Consider the following 12,761-nt stretch of genomic DNA (forward strand, 5'->3'; position numbering starts at 1 on the left):
TCGGAGGCAGAGCTTCCATCAGTGACCTAAACTAAAGCCATTTCTCTGATCTTCCACCCAGTAACAATCATGTGAATGATTTTAACTGTTATGTTCAGTGTTCAGCTCAAGGTGAAGCGCTTGACCAAGAACTTGAGCTTGTGTTGGTTTCGTCTTTCGTTCACTCTGGGATTTTGTGTCTATTTTAAGAGAGTTTGGTATTGTGGCTGCTGTAGTCATTTCATACGTCTTGTCCAATGCACATATGTGAAGCTTGTTGAAAAGCTATAATTTATCAATATATGACAACAAGGTAGCTGTACAAGTTTGTTCAGTCGGTTTTTTTTAACCGGCCTGTTTTACACCATAAAATACAGCGGAAATAAAATGAAGACGTGCAGAAACATTCAAATATGTCTCTATCTTCTGAGTTTTCCTGCTGCATTGAACTGTAAGCTGTTTTGTTGATTAAGCCTCATAATCACAACAAACACAAAAATGAGAGCAAAAAACCCCAAAACAGATTCATATACAGTAAGCTAGTTTACCCCACTGTACCATAAGATGTGGAGCAGCTCCTGTGAGCCACCACAATACTCAAGTTTCTTTTGGGGCCAATGCTTACCTCACATTCATTCAGCTGTTGTGACGACCAATAACTGGAAGTTGCCTCCATACGAAGAAGATTACAATAAAAAGAAAAATCATTATCTGGCATTACTGTATCTCACTAACCCTAACCCAAAAACAACCATAAACATGACAAAAAACACCATTTGCAATTACAGAAGAAATACATATCATTAATCAAATTCACAAATAAAATGTGGGTCTCAGAAGCACAACCAAAATAATTCCCAACACGGACATAATAGAAAAGGATTGTAGAAAAAACACTGAAAGGTTTTTATTCGAAAGGGCAAGATTGGAACTAAAACCGCAGCCTGTATAATGGGTTTACAAGTTGTAACTAATTGTTAATACATTGTTTTCAAGTGAGGTTTAAAGTATATTCTTGACCATGGAAAAATGTCTCTTTTGAGGGTCCATTTAGCACCTCATCTGGAGCTTCGAATCATAATAAATCATCTTCATCAGGAGATGGAGTTTGTCCAGTTGTCACAGGATTGTAGATTGTCCAACGTGAACAAGAAGTCCTTAAAGTGATCCAAAAAGAGGAAATTTCAAAAACTACAAGTCCCTGACAACTGAGCAACATTCATCTGATGAAGAACATATGAAGCTCCTGAACAGCTACTGAAATTACCTTGTTGAAGAATTGTTTTCCCTATTTAGTGATTTAAAATCCAACAATAAGAACAACTAGATGCAAACATTTAAGGTGGCTGGTGTTCATCCATTTGGTAGTAATCTGGTTACAAATTTAATAAGTACAATTCATGACTAAAAAGGTTTCAACGACTAGTTTTCATCAAGTTTGTAAATATCAAAGCAGCTATTATCGATCATTTCATAATAATCTGCTATATCAACTTAAAAGGTGACGCTTCCAAGTGGCAAAAAAAAAGATCAGGTATTGCAGATGCTCTGCTGCTCTTTTTGTAGAAGGACAAAAGTCAAATTGTTTATTGGAGGGGACTTCCTGATGAACTCAAAAGGCTTATACGGGATATATAAAGCATTAGTAAAGTATTTAGGAACTGTTAATTATGTCATTGAGATCAACTCAAAAACTCTTGACTTCTTAGAAAGTGGTTCACATAAGAAGTAGTTTTTTTCATTCTTAGAAGGACTGATCTGAGCTGAAAAGGAAAACATCTTTATATGTCTATAGTGTTGTAAGAAACCACCAACCAACGCGTTTCCACCTCGTCAGACTAGATAGAAGAGGTAGTCTTTATATTTAACATAATCCTGTTTTCTGTCTCTGGTTCCAATAACAAGACTATGTTACTGAAGAACTGTCCTCAACATGTAAATGAGATATTTAACATTAATGTCTTAGTAAGGGAGGTTATGACCAGCTCCTGATATTTTTGTCATTCATCTCAAACTGTGTTGTGTGATCATCGTGTGAAGAATTGCACAAATAGCAGCGTTCTTTCTCACTGTGTGAAACTGTCATCATCCTGACTGCAGTCTTTCGCCAGCCAGGGTTGCAAATGTGCCATACCATGTGAAGTTGTATATGAAATGTGGGAGCCATACAGCATGTTGAAGGATGTGAAGTAGCGCTCCTCTCTCTCTCTCATCTCTTCTCACTGCCTTTAGGCTGGCTGATCCATCTGTCAGCCCCTGCACAAGGGCCCTGCAAACCCCCAACTGAGCCAGAATGGATACATGTTGTCACATCCCCGCTTGTCCCGATATCACAGAGGAGAGAGAGGAGAGAGGGTCGACCGGGCCAGGGTTTGAAACATCAGCATCACATCTGGTTGTCACAGGACATTTAGACATGGCTTCCTGTCAGAGACAGGAAGGGAAAAGGTGAGGCGAGCTGGGTGATTGAGAGTCAACCTTTGGAGTTGTTGATTTGCTGCTGAATGACAAATGGACAGTAGAGTTTCAGTCCTGAGAGAGGACAAACAGGGGCCGTGTGGCTGTTCATATGTAACGTCACTTCCAAACAAAGGGCTCCTTGTCACTGAGACTACAGTACATTTCTGTGGATAATGCCACAGCATTGTGCACATGTGAAAACACACACACACACACACACACACACACACACACACACACACACACACACACACGCAGGCTCACTCCGCCTCGGGCAGGCAGAGGCTATAAATCAAACAAATAGCATCACAGCCTGGCGAAGGAAGCATTCCAACAGATAAAATGCTCTCCCACACAACAAAGCCACACTCACTGCGTAATTAATTGCAACAAATTACCTCTTCCTCTCCCCGTCGGCCCCCACCTCGCCTCTTTTATGGCACTGACAAGCGCACTACACGCTCCTGCGCGCGTGCGTTTGCGCGGTGCGTATGCGCATGCAGCGCACACCGTGGCACCGATGCGTACACACAGATAGCGCGCGCGCGCACACACACACACACACACACACACATACACACACATTCTCGGCCTGCACCCTTCATAAGTGCTTTAATGTGGCTTATTGCAGTGTGCGGTCCCCTTAGCCGTGGAAATATTCGCTTGACGGATGTGCTTTGTCGCCGGCGCTCCCCGGCGGAGGGCGGCTGTCAGGGAGGAGATGATAACATTAACAGGGAGGCAAGGCGATGACAAATGCCTGTTATCAGCGAACGAGGCCGGTGACAAATCGAACGGCAGCGCCCAGGCAGCCCCGGCGCGGCGTAATAAAAAAGAAGATGGATGGCACACCCAGGCAGGGCCCGCGTTAATGCGATTTCCACTGCTCTCCCTGACTCCCAATTAAGGCTGGGAGGGAAGGAGGGGTGGTGGGGAGGATGAGGGAGAGAGATGTGCAGCGCAGGAGCGAGGAAATAGAGCTTGTGTGAAAAGACGGAGAGGAGCTGGGGATGGTGTGAGGAGGAGAGACTGAGGTGGACGTGAAGAGAAGAAGAGGAGGAAGGGGTAGAAGTGTGAGGACAGGAAGGGACTGTGAGGTAGATGCAGTGGCATATGAAGAGGATGGATGTCACTAAGGATGAGGCAGGAGTGACAGGAACAAAGTGGAGGCACCACAACAGAAGATGCAGCTTTAATTGTCTGCAGAGCCCATCTGCTCCCTCCCCCTCCTCCCCTCTTTTACTCACATCTCAATCAGGGCCATGTCTCTCAGGCTTAGGGTTGTTAGGTGTCTCTGCGGCCAGGTGGAACACCATTAGTGCCTTTCAAACAGCGACAGTAATGAACAAAACCTCTCTCTCTCTCTGTTTATTCTTGTTTCGACAGGTTGACGCTCCTTGATTAGCAGTATCAGGTGTGTCAGCACTCGATCGAAGTGTAAAAAAGAAGTCCTGCATGCTCCCGTGGTTCTCTATTGGCTCAGGATTCAAGGGCTGCTCCCTAAATCAGCTCTTATAAAAACAGAGCTGACAGACAGCCGATGGCTTATAGGCAGACAGAGCTATAGAGATGAGCTACGACTCTGTCCAGGATGACTGTTCCAACTCATCCCGTCCAAGGACCCAGATGTTATCTCTTTGCTAAAAGGATCAGCGCAGGATATTGAGAAATTGCCTCGGGATGAGGGGGCATCTGTGCCCGAATACCCAAGGGCTGCTGTTTTGTCACTCTGACAGTGTTTTATAAAAGGCTGAGGAAGCTCCGAAGACCGCAGAAGCGAGGGCCATATATCTCCCGCTATTACATCCAGGCTAGGAAGAGAGGGTTGAAATGACAATGAAATATAGCCCCGGCTCAAAGGGAGAAAAAGAACAGGGTCTAAAGAGGGACGGCTGTGTCTCCTCGGGAGCCTGCAGGGGCTGTGCTCCAAATCGGAGACAGATGCACGGCAGTCCCAGACACTAACCCTGTGCTATACTGCAAGTACACAGAGGTGAAAAGGAGAAGATATGTGGTTCAGAGAGGGAAGTCCTTAGAGAGAACAGCCTCTCTGTGCCTTTGCTGATATTAGTCTGAAAGAACAAGGAGAAATTAGAGCCCTGCAGGAGGAAAGGAAGGGAGAGGTGGGGGGGGGGGGGGGGGGGGGGTGAAAGTCCAAACTCGGCAAGGACCCCTGCATCATTAAGTTGTCAAGTGGACGGGAGGCCCCGAAATATGACTTGGAGTTATTGCTGGGGCCGGGGCTGATGATATAAGAATTACAGTACATGGATCATAGCCGGATCGATAGGTAGACAAAGTCATTATAGAGGGGCTAGAGTTCAATGCCTCCCTGGGGCTGCGAGCGGAGACAGAGGGCTTAAATTTATCACCGAGGCAATGTGTAACACACAACACACAGGTGGGTGGCTGTGTAGTTATACTTCGCTTGTTGCCCTTATTTCCAAAGCTATCTGTTCCAGCTGTATTGATTGTTTGAGTTGTCTGTGGCTGCAGAGATGGAGCTCTGCATGTGTGTCTTGACTTGGCCTTTATTTGTCAATGTGTTTGCAAACCCGTGAAGGATGTCCGCACATATGTGTGTTTACAGGTAAGCTAAATGTCTTGGTGCATGCACATCACTCAGCAGTGAACATTTGTCCTTCCTTGCTCTCTCTCTCTCTCTCTCTCTCTCTCTCTCTCTCTCTGTCTCTCTCTCTCTCTGCAGCAGAGGGAAGCAGAGGGATGGGGAGCACGAGCAGGGCAGCATCGATCCTCTCTGTGCCGAGAGAAATTAGGCATGAAATTAAAGCTCCCATCAAAGGCCAGGGCCGGCACTGTCACCTGATCCAGCACTATTTATACTCCCGGGAGATGATGATGATGTCTCCATCACGCTAATGATAACAGGACAGAGAAAAGAGAGAGAGAGAGAGATGGAGGTGGAGAAAGAGTCTCTCCCCGCCATCCACGGTGCCACTGACCTGCCATCATTTATACTGCCAGGGCCCAAGTGCAAGGTTAGCGCCAGCCTGAGCCCCCATAAATCACTGCTCTGCTGGACGGAGAGAGGCCGGGGTCGACGCCTCTCGCAGCCAGCCTCTGCTGATGAGAGAGTATTTATAGATCAGGAGGGAGGGAGGGAGGAGAGGAAGGATGTCTGTCTAAGTGGCTTATGAGGAAGTGTGCGTATACAGAAATAAAGACATGACTGAAAGTATTTATCTAAATGCATCAAATCCATTTATGCTTTAGTGTTGAATGCAAGTTAGCACATTAGGTGAGCCGTTCTTCTGCGGTGATGTAAAGTCGGTCAGCGCAGACGTCACGGGGAGTTGTGAGGAAGTCAGGAGACAGTAGGGGGAGCCCATTAACCACACATCAGACCCCATATGTTGAGTTAGCTCAGCTGCTTCCTTCACACACTTTGACTTCACTTATAAAGTCTTTGGTCCTCGCTACAACACATAACCAAAAGGTAGAAACAAGACAGCCAACCTGTAAGTCACAACCTGTTACAAACTACAAATCCAACAATTTTAATAAACACATATTTTCTCCAGTCACATTCTGTTGTACAAAGTCACTGCCAAGCACAGTGTTTTGACACCAGTACAGCGGGACCTGCATGGTGCTGTAATGACCAGTGGCCAAAGACTGTCCAGGCTAAACACTGGGTTACGGTTCACCACAAGATGAACTCTCAGTCTCACTTTGTTTTTGCATGCTGCTGGTGTGCTGCACGTCGTCCACCTCTCCAGCAAAAATAAACTGTGGCTCTGCGGTTGGAGAAAGAATAACTTAAAAGAAGACGGCTTTCAGGATCACTGCTGATCCTGTCAGTGCTCATGTGAGGCGGGACGGTGATCTGAATGTTTACTTAAGAGTTGTTTTGGATTGGTGAATCACCGTGTGTGTGTGTGTGTGTGTGTGTGTGTGTGTGTGTGTGTGTGTGTGTGTGTGTGTGTGTGTGTGTGTGTGTGTGTGTGTGTGTGTGTGTGAACAGGGGCAGCAGTAGCTTGGAGGTCAGAAAAGCAGGCTTGTGATTGGTTCAAATCTAAATTGGCTAGGTTGGGAAAAGAGGTGGAGTACATTTACTGATACTGCTCAACACAAATATATTTACTAGTGAGAGTATTTTACTTGTTTTTCTTATATTCTTAAATACTGCTACACTTTTACCAGACTACTAGATTTCAGAGGAATGTATTTTATTTACATTTATTGTACAGCTTTAGCTTACTTTTTAGAGTATGGCTTAACAAGTAAAACGTAACATTAGCTCATACATACATGATGCATTACTAGATTTTAAACCAATGTGACAAATATGTGTTGGCTGATTTCATCTCCATTATATTTAGATAATGTCAGTGCAAAAATCAGTGCTGGATTTGTCAGGATTAGTGCTGAACAAGTATTGTATTCATCATTTAACCGACCCAAAAGTAAATGACAAGAATTTTGATCATTCTTGTCATTTCCTTTTCGGTTTTTGATTCAATATTCATTTGAATAACAAACAATTATTTTCTGCTTTTAGCTTCTCAAATGTCCAGAGGATTTGTTGCTTCTTCTTTTTTTATTATTGATATTAAATAAATGTTAAAGATAATGAATATTAATTTTGAATTTTGAATTGTTGGTCAGACACAAGAAGCTATTTACAGATATCAGCTTGGGCTTTGCGAAACTTTGGGAGACTAAATGATTAATTTATTTCAGTAATACACAAATAATTCATAATTAATATAATTATAATGAAAATAATCATTAGTTGCATTAGTAGGCATCATTTTATTACATTTGGTTTAGTAATGTATTGGGTTTCTGTACAGGAAAGTTCACTGCTTTCACTTTTGATACTTTAAACAATTTAATGTAAAGTCCATGAATGCAGAGCGATTTACTGTTAATGAAGTATTACTGCATTGTGTTATTTAAATATTTATAAATATTTAATAACATATGATAAGTGTAGGGCTGCAGTGCATTGTCATCCAACTCACCGTGGACAAATATATGTAATAAATAACACTTCACTGCTTATTTTTTAATCGTTAAAGTCAGAAAGAGAAACCCATGGACATAAATACACTGATGACCAATTTCTGGGCACCTCCACTTTAATCTTGAATCGTGAATTTACTTTCACAATCACAAGACAACCCCACCCCCACCCCACCCCCACCCCCACCACCAACCCCAGCCCACCAAACACCCCTCCTCAGGACATGAAGGTCCTATCTGTGTGAGTGGCAGATAGGAGGGGTGTTTGATCGATAAGCACCACCCTCCCCTCAGCTCACTGACAGCTCCTGTCAAGTATCCAGCAGGACGCGTATCAAATGGATCAACCCTTTACCCCCCCCCCCCCCCCCCCCCCCCACCACACCACCACCACTGACCGCCCCCCACTTTAAAGGAGAACTGTCACTAACTGCTACTGTCACATACCAGTCAGGTGCTTTCAACGCACTGATAATGTGCCAGGGCTGTTATCCCAACTGTAACGGGGAGAATGTGTGTGTTGGGAGGAGAGCTGTTGAAAGTTGGCCTATATTATATGAGTGAGTGTGTGTGTGTGTGTGTGTGTGTGTGTGAGTGTGTGCCCTTCCTGACCCCATTTTCTCCTAATCATTTCGGATCAAGCTACAAAAATATAGGATTCGACTGCGTGTTTACATCATATTTACAGTATTTCTTTGGACAAAAGTGCCCAGAAAGTTGGACCCAAACCTGCAAGAAACCATCATACGTGGAACGAAAACTAGTTAAAAGGAATTATGAGGCTGGAAACCTATCCCCTTTTTGTTTTTCAGGTTCTCCTTGTTAAAAGAGACCTGCTACTCTCCGCATGTCACCAGAGCAGAGGTGCTCCTCAGTGACCCACATCACAGATGTTGGAAGTGGAAGAGTCCTTTGTGTGAAGTCTGAGAAAACTGTGTTTGTGTGTCCTACACCCGTCATAAGGCCCGCATTCTTAGGTGCTTAACACATCGACGACCGTGTCCTTAAACTGAGACGCAGCAAAGCGGCCTGCAGGCTCACAGAGTTGGTGTATGTGTGTTTGTGTGTCTTAGAGGGGGGTTTAAAAGGGCGACAAGGCGATAGTGTCGCTGATTGACACTTGAAGAGCGACTAAAAAATGCTCCCCCTTGGAATGCGACAATCTCCCAGCGTCCCATGTTGCTCTGCGTCCAACAGTGAATTGTTAAAAGCATTCCAGGCAGTTGGGGTGAGGGTGAAAAGAGGGTGAAAGGAGACGGTCTGGTGCTAAAAGAGGTGTTTGTTTACCCCTAAAGAGGATGAACCGTATCCCAACAGGCCAGCAACACAATCACGCACAAAAGATAAAGATGGACAACGAGGAAGAGATGAATTTCATGATCATTTTTCAGCTTATTTCACATAATTTCTATGGCGTTGTCATTTCTAAAAGCATAAATATCTTCCATTTGCTCCCATCTTTTCTCTTTTACAGTAAAAAAAAGTCAATCCCACATTTGGGATTTTACTGAGGACAGGGGTTCAAAAGAGCCTTGGTGGTCCCTGAGCTCCTGTGGTCACATACACCCCCACCCCACCGTCCCAAACCCACCCACTGAGGCAGGCAAGGTGGTGGTGGTCGAGCGATGAGACAAGGTCCTTTTTGGAGCGGCAGGTTAAACCGACCACACGACAGTGGCAGAAGCCCCCCGCTTACACGGTCTAATTGGTTCCACAGGTTGCAGACTACAGAGGAAAAAGGGGAACAGGGAAGAAGAGGAGGGGGAGAGTAACAGCAGGGAGTGAGAGATAGATAAATGGCAGGAGGAGAGAAAGAGGGATAGAGGAGGGTACAGGAAGGAGGGATCGGGCAGAGACCGCATGGAGAGCAGAGCGAGTCTCGGGGGGGGGGGGGGTGTAGAGCATGAGATCAGATAGATGGAGAAGACAGAAGAGAGACAAAGCAAGAAGGGGTATGGAGGGTTGAAGAAGAAGGGAAAGATGAGGTGAAAAAGGAAGACGGGGAGTCCTGTTTCCATGATTCATCTGTTGGGTTTTACAGTGACTTTTACTGTATTGAGACTGTTTTTGTCAGAGGGAACTGGATTAGGATGGTAGATTGAAATCCAGGTGCATCACTAAAACACTGATCACATCCCATAATATAATGGATAGATGGATAGATGGATCGATGGATAGATGGATAGATGGATAGATGGATAGATGGATAGATGGATAGATGGATCATTTTGTATTCTCAGTGACGTGATGCTAATTATGCTCCCAGTCCGACAAAGACTTAGTAAGTTGTCCAGTTCCAATAGGTGAAGGGACAAGGTGTTTTTGTGATTGCACGTCAATTCCAAAAGGGGATATTGTTTTTTTTGTTAACATGCTCTTCTCCACAGGGAGGTCAGAGAGCAGGGTCAGAAACAGAGCAGCATCCCTGGAGCTGTCAGCCCTTCAGCAGGGCAAATACTTATTGTGACATGTAGGCTTGAACATGGGCCTTTGTATTGAAGGTAACACAATCTATGCAGCCTAATTTAAATTACTCCACATAACACCTGTGGGGTTTTGTCCACTCAGAGAGTGGTTTTGATGTTTAGAGTAAAAACATGGCTTTTACAACTTCCAGAACAACTGTAATCTGATACATTTGGTTTATAGATAGAATGTTTTATTCCTAATCCAAGACATCTCATGACTTTGCTTTTATCTGTGAAGAGATACACAGCTTTATGAGCAAACAGTCTCTCTTGTGTGATCTTCGCTTGCCTATTTTCTGGTATTTTATTTGTTGGAAATATATCACCTGTTCATTCTGAGTGTGACAATGGACTCGTCAACCCAAGGGCCAGAAAACCACAGCACAAAGCCTATAGTGCTGTGATGCCATTGAGAAGTAAAATCTGGAACTATTCAGCAGATGAAGGAGTGACTTTGTGAGTCCTGAGAGTATTTATTTCTTTTTATACCCCAACGAGCTTTAGTCGGTATTATAGGTAGTTATGGAGCAGAAAATGGTATTCCCAGAAAAATCACCCTGGGTGCTGTCACACCGCAAGAAATCTTACAAGTCATTTAATCTCGTTAGGGCTCTTCAAATGTTATTTTTCTTAAAAAGACGGTTGAAAATGTCTGCCTGTGGGGAAAAGTAATTTAACATATTTCCAATGCAAATACAGACAGAAAACACTTGAAATTTCTTGAAGAATTTCCTTAAATGAATGCTTTTATGATACTATTGGAGCAAGCTGTTCGTGTTTTACAGTATTGTTTCATATTTCAGCTAAATCTCTGAGACACCTGATACTAAACTGGGAATACGTGGAATAACCTGACTTTTATATTTCACATGTTTTAAGAAAAATATGAATTCCTTGTTATGATACACCTTTTATATTGCAGACACCGTCACCATCTCACATAGTTCATTTCTTTTATGGAACAGGTCCAATTTTACATCTCCATGACATCTGTCCTAGACTGTCTAGACCATAGTAATAATACATATAAATTCCTTAAGTGACTGGCATTCCCATTTGTTGTAAGGTGATCTGCTGTGTGCTTGCCAGGACTGGGTGAACAAGATCACTGACATTATTCCTGTTAGACAATTTATTTGAAGGAGTCACTAAGTTTGAATGTTCAAAATCCTTGTACTTTTTGACATGATACTGCAGCTGTAAAAATGGAGTGAAGTGTACTTATGCCATTTAAAAGCATCTATGGAGCTTCTCTCAGCATTCATGTACTCAAACATCCCATCACCACACAACCAATCTGAACTTTTTTTTGTCGTTTTCTTATCTCTAAAGCTGTTGAATGGATTGTTTTCCTAGAATGCACACCTTCAGCCAAGTGGAAGTACAGCTGCAGTCAAGTAATGCCATGGATAAACTATTATGGTCCAGATGTCTCACAGATGTTAGATGGTGTATTCATAGATGTGTCAAATATCTTGTAAATGTAAGCCTTTACCACATCTTTTAAATTAAAAAGAACTTGAAATAGTGTAAAAATCTGGTTTCTCAACTATGTGTCAGGACTTTTAACGGGTTATTGGACTCTATTCCGACACATTTATAGAGCCCAAACCCATCCAGCGATTTAACAAAGTAATGAGAGCAACACTGTCACTAGGTTGGCTAACGAAAACAGTCAGCTAACCACTGTGACTGTTAACTTCAACAGACGTCTAACAATCACAGATTTAAACATCAGTTAGTCTGTTTTAACTCAATACTAGCTTCTTCACCACACCATGGTGCTTGGTCAGGACAGGAATACCTCTTTTCATCTACTCCCTCGACAATAAAGCAAATTCAGCTAATTCCACTGCTTCTACATGAGTAGTGTTCACTACATAATATGACACTGTCACTAACCTGCTTCAACTTCACATTTGTTGCACTGACTGGTGAAAAGCAAAGTATTCTGCAGCCAGCCTGCACCAGTCCAGCCTGAGAGAGTGATTCATCTATGTGAAGATGCTTTGCTGGCAGGAAACGTGTGTACAGTCATCAGTTGGCTCAGTGTCACGGTAGAGACAATTTATCAATCAAGAAGTGTATTCCAGAGATGAAAAACAGATTAAATCAACAAAAAAGGGATATTGTAATCACATATTTAAAGATAATCTTTATTCTGAGAATTTAAGTCCGACATTCCTTTGCACGTGAACGTTTGAAGTGTTTCAAGGGTTAAGCCTCAGTTGGTTGGAGGAGATAGGGGCTGAGGGCAGCCCATGAATCCTGCAGTCTCTGCAGGCACAGCATGGTAAAATAATTAAGCTAGCCTTTGAAGGGGACTAAACAAACACAACAGCACTCAACACCAGCCCTGTCCACTCTCTGCACTTTTTTTCTCCCGGCCATTAGAGTGGACTTTCCTTCTCTGCTTTCTCACTCTGTTACCTGCCGCACTTAGCCCCTTTGTGTTAACCAGCCGCCCACCACCCATATTTCTCAACCCTTCATCTTCCTTTTTCACATTTTGTGGTTTCTGTGCAGATTCTCCCGCAGAGGACGGGTGGGGCGTGGGAGGGAGGGAGGCAGTGAGAGAGAGAAGGGCCAGGTGATTCACAGGTCAGTTTTTAACATCTTCTAGTTGGCTTTAAACTGAGGGGGGAAACAGAGCTGCTGGAATACTTAACGAATAATCCATAAGTGTTATGATACTATTAAAGTCCCCTCCATTAAGTGGCCTTTAAAACACTTGACAATAAGAGAATGGAAAATGTGTGATCTGATTCCTCTTCGTAGGCCTATTTTAGGTTCTGTTGATGTTGTTTAAACGTGACAGAATGGGAACGTCCCTGTTGTCCTATTGATATTCTGAGCATGAATACC

Source organism: Pholis gunnellus, assembly GCF_910591455.1.
Source record: "Pholis gunnellus genome assembly, chromosome: 5".
NCBI classification, from domain to species: domain Eukaryota; kingdom Metazoa; phylum Chordata; class Actinopteri; order Perciformes; family Pholidae; genus Pholis; species Pholis gunnellus.